Source organism: Sciurus carolinensis (assembly GCF_902686445.1).
Source record: "Sciurus carolinensis chromosome 14 unlocalized genomic scaffold, mSciCar1.2 SUPER_6_x, whole genome shotgun sequence".
NCBI classification, from domain to species: domain Eukaryota; kingdom Metazoa; phylum Chordata; class Mammalia; order Rodentia; family Sciuridae; genus Sciurus; species Sciurus carolinensis.
Window position 1 is genome coordinate 5,697,980 of NW_025920104.1, and position 7,314 is coordinate 5,705,293.

Below are 7,314 nucleotides of genomic sequence, written 5' to 3' on the forward strand. Positions count from 1 at the left end.
GGCTCAAGTTTCAAGGACTATGTCAAATAGAAGTGTTAAAAGAGGGTATTTATATATTTTTCCAGTTTACATGAGTAAGGCTTTATTTTCTTGTGTATCTAGAATGATGTTATCCTTTGCCTTAGCATTGATGGCTTTCACCATGTTGAGGTGTGTTCCTATTATTCCTAGATTTTCTAGTGTTTTAAACAGAAATAGATGCTGTATTTTGTCAAATGAATTATCTCCATGTATTGAGATAAACACATGATTATTTTCTTTACATCTATTGATGCAATGAATCATGTTTATTGATATCCATATGTTAAACTAACATTGCATTTCTGGGATGAACCCCATTGAATTGTGGTGTACCACCTTTTTTGTTATATATTTTTTTTATTTTTATACACTGCATTTTAATTCATTGTACAGAAATGGGATACATCTTTTCATTCCTATGTACAATGTAGATTCTTATCATTCATGTAATCATACATGTACATAGGGTAATGATGTCTGTTTCATTCCACAATTTTTCATACATCCTTCCTCCCTGTCATTTTTCTTTAAGTACTCTAAAATTCTTCCATTTTTCTCTCATTCCCCCAGGTCTGTGCCCCCATTATATATCATCATCCACTTTTCAGGGAATACATTTTGGCCTTTTGTTTTTGGAATTGGCTTATTTCACTTAGTATGATATTATTCAAATTCATCCATTTATCTGCAAATACCACAATTTTATTCTTCTTTATGGGTGAATAATATTTTATTGTGTATATATACCATAGTTTCTTTATCCATTCATCTCTCTAAGGGTATCTAGTTTGGTTCCAAAATCAACATCTCTAGTTGCTATAGAAATGTAAATTAATACAACTCTAATATTACATCTGACTCTAATTATAATCAGCATTATCAAGAACACAAACAATAGTAGAAGGTGACATGGATGTGGGAAAAAAGACACACTTTTACTTTGCTGATGGAGTTGCAAATTGGTACAGCCACTCTGGAAAGCAATGTGGAGATTCTGCAGAAAACTTGAAATGGACCCACCCTTTGGACCACTTATCCCACTCCTCAGCCTATACACAAAGGACTTAAAATTAGCATAGTCTAAAGTGTATCTGAATATATCACAAGGTATTTAACCATTATAATTTTAATGGACAGCTAGGATATTTCCATATTTTAACTGTTACAAGTAGTGCTAACATGCACACTTGTGCTATGAATAAAAATGTAAGAGCCAAGAGTAACTGCTTCTGATCTGAAAGTTCAATAAAATTGGGGGTAAAATATGTTAATCTGCTAAATTATTCCACCAAGAATGGGATGCTTTCTGCCCCTTCAAATAGCAACTCAAAAAAAAAATACTTTAAGTGAAAGGAAGCAGGAAAACCTTTAGAAAAAATTGAGACGTACAATGTTAGACTATGATGACTTTTTAAATATTATAATGCATCAATTTTGTAAGAAAATGTTATTCATGCTAAGCATAATCCAGAGGGTAAAAATTGCCTTTAAAACTCACTTTTCCCTTCCCTCCCCCGCTCCTCCGGAAGTGCTTTTCTAGGGTCCGGGCCAGAGAGAGGACTGGTAGGCACAGCCACTGAGGCTCGGTCGGCTCCGTTGACTTGGAGCAGGGGCTCCAGCCCGGGTCAGAGTTTGGAGGTCCATGGCTGCCCACCCACATCCTGTGTCCTCCCAGTGCTGGGCCAGCAAAATGACCATTAAGAAGTAGATGCCTAAATACAAAGGTGATGAAACAGTCCATTTGTCATAAAGTAAGATGCATCTGTGGCTTTTCAACCAGATTAGAACAAAATTGTATCTGTTTTCCTCAGAAGAGATTTCCACAATGTTAAGTCAGCAAACAAAGAAAACATGGTATTTTGAAGTATGATTAAACTCCTGATGCAGCAGCAGAGGCTAAGAATATTAATGGCCAGATCTAGTGCTCACATGGTCTTCTGAAAAAGCCATGGGTAGCTGTTGTAGCTGTCCAGATAAAGACACAGTCCCAGATAACCATCGGAATATGTTTAAGGTCATTAATATGGATGATGATGGGAATGACTTAGGTTCTGGCAAAATGGAACTTACAGACACAGAACTGATTCTATATACCTGAAAGCATGATTCAGTAAAATGGCACTACCTCTGCCTGCAACACTATGCCTATGACTTGAATCTCTTTTCTTTTGAAAGTGGCCGAAGGTGTCAAACTGGACAAGGAATCTTTGCCTTTAAGTGTGCTCGTGCGGAAGAATTATTTAACATGTTGCAAGAGATTATGCAGAACAATAGTATAAATGTGGTGGAAAAGCCAGTTGTAGAAAGGAATAATCATCAGACAGAATTGGAAGTCCCCAGAACACCTTGAACACCTATGACCCCAGGGTTTGCTGCTCAGAATTTACCTAATGGATGTCCCTGATATCCCTCATTTGGAGATGCTTCATCTCATCCTTCAAGCAGACATCCTTCTGTGGAAGTGCTCGCTTACCTTCAGTTGGTGAAGAATATACACATCCTTTGCCTGTGACTGAGGAACAAATACATACCTTTGTCAACACTACAGGTGTACAGGAAGAGTGAAAAAACTGCACAAGTGTGCATGTCCCTTTGGAGGCAAGAATTTCTAACACTGAATGCAACACACCAAAAGAAGAACCAAGTAGTATTGAAGACAGGGACCCTCAGATTCTTCTGGAACCTGAAGAAGTCAAATTTGTTTTAGGACCAACCCCTGTTCAGAAGCAATTAATGGAAAAAGAGAAACTGGAGCAACTTGGAAGAGATCAAGTTAGTGCAAGTGGTGCAAATAACACAGAATGGGACACTGGCTATGACAGTGATGAACGAAGAGATGCACCCTCTGTTAACAAACTGGTATATGAAAATATAAATGGGCTATCTATCTCTAGTGCCTCAGGGGTCAGGAGAGGTCATCTGACACCTACCAGTACCTCAGATACCCAGAATATCAACAACTCAGCTCAGAAAAGAACTTCATTATTAAACTATGAAAATTTACCATCTTTGCCTCCAGTTTGGGAAGCCCGCAAGCTAAGTAGGGATGAAGATGACAATTTAGGACCAAAGACTTCATCTCTCAATGGCTACCATAATAATCTAGATCCAATACATAACTATGTAAATACGGAGAATGTAACAGTGCTGGCAAGTGCTCACAAAATAGAATATTCAAGGTGTCGGGATTGTATACCAACAGTCTTTAACTTTGATATCAGGCACCCAAGTTTAGAACACAGGCAGCTCAATTACATACAGGTTGACTTGGAAGGTGGCAGTGACTCTGACAACCCTCAGACTCCAAAAACACCTACCACTCCCCTTCCACAAACCCCTACCAGGCACACAGAGTTGTATGCTGTGATAGACATTGAGAGAACTGCTGCTATGTCAAATTTGCAGAAAGCACTGCCACGAGATGATGGTACATCTATGAAAACTAGACATAATAGTACTGATCTGCCCATGTGAGCCTGGAAAGCATTATGTTGTTTGCACCTTTGTGAAGTTTTTAAAAATGAAGATGCAAGTTCTTCATTTTCATTTCTACACTAACTCCTTTTATAGACTGATAAAAAATTTTCCAAATATTTCATGTGCATCTAACTAAAGGGAATTAATGTAGAGCAGGTACTCCTTAAAGAACACTAATTTCATTATATACTACTCATTATTGTATAGCAGCATTCCCATTTTCACAGTGCCTATTTAAAATGAGAGTTGAAATGAATTACATGCTGGTTGATTTTTATTCAACATTCTGGACTTATGTGTATCTTTCATGTCTATGTCATGGTTGGCACTTAAACATTTTTATAAAGCCTCTTGATAATGTGCATTGCTAACAGATAACTCTAGGCTTTGAAAGTAATATTTGCAGATTCACTGTTCACAGTATGTGGCCTCCAGCATGTAACATAAAAGGAATCTTTTATTTCATTAATTAAAGGCTTTTTGACTTGAGCCAAAACATATACAAAGGAAAGAGAAATACCACACCTCCTTTGATAGCAGTCAGCTCCTTTGCCTTCAATGTTACTAGGAAGAGTCTGTGTCATGAATGTAGTTTGCTGTTGGTGTGCTGAAAGGCAGGCAGGAGACAAGATTTTCTGTTTACTCATCTCATGATGTCATTTGAAGAGCATGTCCAGATATCTTACTCAGAATTACAGTAGGCTTAAGAATCAGTCTCAGGTCACTTTACCCAAAAACATTTTTGAAAATCTGAACCAAGATCTGTTGAAGTTTCTCTTCTGTACATTATTGATTACACATTGTTTTCTGGAGGCATTTGTGTCATTAGGTTCCCATTTAACTTCAGTTTCTTCCTTTGGTGTTTGGGATGTCATATTTTGTTGCTTAATGTTTTTTTTTTTTTAATTTAAGATGTTTGAGTTTGTATATAGTTTTGAAATTGGATTATGTGTTAATTGTTATTTAGTTTGCATTTTCATCAGATTATGGTTTTGAAGGTTCATTTGGAACCTACTGTTATTCTATAACAGGGTTGCCCTTGATCAGTATTTATTTATATGCTATTTACTTTTCAAGTTGAAAAAACATTCTCTCAATTTTAAATTTCACTTCTGTCCATATGTGGTATCTTTAGCAGCTGAGAAAAAAAAAAAAAAAGAAAAAAAATTTCTTTCAGCATGCAAAATTCCCTAAAGGTACTGTTTTCTTTGTGGGCACCCTCCTCAGCACTTTAGCAGGGATTCCATCAGCTACACTGCTGCAGTTGTACTCTTGCCCACTCTGCTGTTCCTTGGCTCTGCTGTCCTTTCATTTGTAGTGAAATCTCTGATTATCCGTTGATTTCAGTGGAATGTTAATATTGTTGCCAGCACAGCAGGTAAGTTGAAGTCTTGTAGTAATGAGATTGTGTCATAATTTATAGTTTAAAGTAAACTGAAGTTTATATATACCGAGGAGAGTTCAGATGTCAAACTCTTGGAAAATCAATGTTCCATATTCCAAACACTAGAAAATACAAGAGAAGATAGAGTAGAAAGAAGGTTAGATAACCTTGCAAATTATTTTAATGTTTTTTGTCTAAATATAAGAAAGTTTGAGGTTGTGATCTGGATCCACCAGCTGTAACTACTGTTAATTCAGTATGAAAACATTTCAGTTAGGTAACATCCAATTTATCCAATAAATAAGCTAGTGATAGAAGAATGAATGGATTAGCAGAACAATAGAGTGGGACCATTATAAAAAAAATACTACAGGTGTCTTTGTCATTTTCAGTGCCATTGTTTTATTAGCATAGCAGAATTTTGTCTTTCCTTTTCCCCCCCTGTAAACTTGGTGCTTACTAAAATGTTCACTGTTCTCTTAAAAAGAGCAGTGGTATAGATGTGCAGTTTCCCTGATTACAGTTTTCGATAATTAATATGTTGTTACTTTTATCCTTTTTTCTGAGTAGTTTGCTAATTGTGCCAAATTTATGTAATGGTTTTTGTAATGTGGAAGAAGAATTATGATGGAACAAATGCACATAGTTTTCTTTGAAACAAGCAAACACAGGATATAAATCTCCAAATGAAAGGACTGATCTGTTTATTCATTTTGGAGGTTGGATACTTTATTCTTTCTTTTTCTCATCTTTTTCACTTTTCCCTCCAGATTCAAATTAGTTTTATATTTTTTTTAGGTAACTAATATAATCAGTGCAATTTATGCTTTAAATACTGTGTGCTTTAAAAATGAAAATGGGACCAATTTGTCTGCTAAGAAGTTGATTTTAAGGTACTATAAGAATATTAGGAAGCGATATACAATTGGTGTTAATTCTGGATGTATTCTGGAAGTCACCTGTATTCCTATTTAATGAAAAGTAAGTTAGAATACTACTTGTCCTTCATGGTAGGCTAGTAACGGGTAGTAGGCCCTGTCCCAGAAGAGTGTGCCTATTACCAGGTGCATTTTAGATTGCAATAATTTATTGGCATGTAAATGTGGCCATATGTCTCTGATTTTCTGAGATGAACCTAGTTTTAGATATTTGGTTCTGTTCATAGACCATGTGATCCTACTTTTTGGTTTCAGAAATATAACCATTGTTCATTTGGTTTTCCCAAGTAGAACCCTCTTTTATTCATATTGATCACAACAATATTTATCCCAGACCAGGGGTGGAAAACTGATATGGAAATATTACCTGTGCTATACTTAGTGTTTTATTTGTTTCATTTTCCTTTTTAAAATGAAAATATGGTGCCTTCACCCTCTCCATAAAGATTGGCAAAGAGTTCCTTTTATTGATTGCTGCTGTGGAGTGATGAGATATGCACTTTACTCTTGAAGACTCAGTAAAAAGCTTTTCACTTCCCAGTATACTCCAGAATAGATCGCATTTGGGACTTACAAATATTTGCCAAGCAGTTTTCATTTTCATAGATTAATGTTTACAACTGCCTTCCTGTTCAATGTTATTAGAGTAAGTCAAACCGATGTTTATCTCCCCACCCACTTCCCAAACTCTGTGGCACAGAATAGAAAAATGTACCTCAATAATGTTCTATTAAAAATGGGACAGGGACCTTATGTTTTCATAATTTCACAACTATGTGCCATCAGGTATTTGCCTCAAGATAAAGGTTTTAACAAACTGAAAAGTACTTCCCAGTTTCCCCCTGTGCTGTTCCTGACCCATAATGCCCAAGTGTTTTGTGCAATGTGTAGTGTGTGTGTATAAATACATATATTTGTGAAATAGACATACCATCAGAGGCATCATTCAGAAGTAACTGATGTATTGGCATCTCATTCATATTTCTGATATGTGAGGTATATGGTACTAATTACCTTTCCTTGATGTTTGCCAAATTTGAATAAAGGCATTGGTATGAAAAAACATTCACTTTTTTACAAATATTAAGTAAAAAAATATCTGACTGGCTCATGACAATTCACTTAAACTTCTTGGTGTTTGCTTTTCTCAAATGTGAGTTCAGTCCTTTAGACTGGTTATTTTTCAGAACATTTTAGTTCTGATATTCTACTTTATTTGGGTAGCCCTACACATGTTTTAAAATTTAAAAATAAAAATCTTTAACTTAGAACACATTCTTCTCTTGTTCCATTCAAGACCATATTTGTGTATTTAAAATATTTACCCATGACATAATTAATTGTACAATGCAAAAGTTACAATACTCATTTATCCCTGCTTCTCTTTCCCCACCATCTGATCAACAAAGTAAAAATGAATCAGAGTCCCATATGTATAATTTGAATATGTGCACTCTATACATATGTATTGATCTGATATTTTACTAATCTGTT

At 35.5% G+C, this 7,314-nt stretch overlaps 1 pseudogene; it reads left to right on the plus strand.

The window, feature by feature from the left end:
* Positions 1 to 1,715: 1,715 nt before the first annotated feature.
* LOC124973120 (fibroblast growth factor receptor substrate 2-like) lies at positions 1,716 to 3,548 on the plus strand (annotated as a pseudogene).
* The last annotated feature ends 3,766 nt before the right edge of the window (positions 3,549 to 7,314 follow it).